Consider the following 1,336-nt stretch of genomic DNA (forward strand, 5'->3'; position numbering starts at 1 on the left):
TTCAAATGTAGATATGAAGCTACAAAATTTTGCGGAATATGGATCCAATATCCACATTAGACTTACGCGTGGTATATGGTTTATCAGTCTTGGTATCATATTTATTAATCCGTGAAGCGGGTCACCACCAATAATAACCAGGCATAGGGCTCGGCTCTACAAGTCCAGGAGGAGCCCCGCTTCCCGCGGTTACCTGCGACAGTATAGAGTACCTTCCAGGGCTACCAAGCCTCCATTTCCCGTGAGCTCGGTCATGGCCACGCCTTCTTCCGTAACTCCCAATAGCGGATTTGCCTTAGCGCCCGAGGAAGCAAAGCGAGAGGATGCTCCAAAACCTCCGAAAGAGTTCGATGATCTCATCTCAACCCTGCCTCTAAACCAAGACTGGATACCCATCCGCCTCCGGAAATACCAAGACTTCTGGATCCCCGAGCACTCTCTTCCAGACGTCATGGCCATGCAACAAAACTTCCAGGCTCGCCCCGACGACCTCTTCGTGCTGAGCTACCCCAAGTCCGGCACTACCTGGCTCAAAGCGCTAGCCTTTGCCATCATGACCCGAACCCGCTACTCCATGGCTGACCACCCTCTCCTCCGCTCCACCCCCCACGACTGCGTGGTCTTCATCGAGAGATTCTTCTCCGGCGGCAGGCCGTCCAAATTAGAGGCCATGCCTTCCCCAAGGATGCTTAGCAGCCACTTGCCATACCCTCTGCTACCGGATTCCATGAAAGGAGCCGGCGGCCGATTCTTGTACGTTTGCCGGGAACCCAAGGACGTGTTCGTCTCCCGGTGGCACTTCAACGACAAGATGAGGCCCGACTCCGTGGAGCCGATTCCATTCGGCAAAGCTTTCAACTTGTATTGCGATGGCGTCAGCCCCTACGGATCGATATGGGAGCACGCTCGCGGTTACTGGGAGGAGAGCTTGAGGAGGCCTGAGAAGGTGCTTTTCCTCAAGTACGAGGAGATGCTGGAGGAGCCGGCGGGGAGTGCGAAGAAGCTGGCGGAGTTCATGGGGTGCCCTTTCTCGCCGGAGGAAGAGAAGGAAGGGGTGGTCGAGGAGATTACAAGGCTCTGTAGTTTTGATAGTCTGAGCAAACTGGCCCGGTGCATGCCGCACAAGTTCAACACGAAGCTGCCGCTGCAGACTACTTCATTCTTTAGGAAAGGAGAGGCAGGGGACTGGAGGAACCACATGAGCGAGGAGATGGCTCGGAGGTTGGACGCGGTAACCACGCAGAAGCTAGAGGGATCTGGTCTGTTCTTCGGGATTAGTGCGGGCGTGGAAGCTAATGGAATGTGATTTGCATTTTGATGTGTTTTACCTCTTCTA

General features: G+C 54.5%; 1 pseudogene; it reads left to right on the forward strand.

The window, feature by feature from the left end:
- The first annotated feature begins 253 nt into the window (after positions 1-253).
- Positions 254-1,306, forward strand: LOC120106592 (flavonol 3-sulfotransferase pseudogene; annotated as a pseudogene).
- The last annotated feature ends 30 nt before the right edge of the window (positions 1,307-1,336 follow it).

The sequence above is a fragment of the Phoenix dactylifera genome, chromosome 7 (assembly GCF_051530095.1).
Source record: "Phoenix dactylifera cultivar Ajwa chromosome 7, Ajwa_hap1_PhDact_Kaust_v1.1, whole genome shotgun sequence".
NCBI lineage: Eukaryota > Viridiplantae > Streptophyta > Magnoliopsida > Arecales > Arecaceae > Phoenix > Phoenix dactylifera.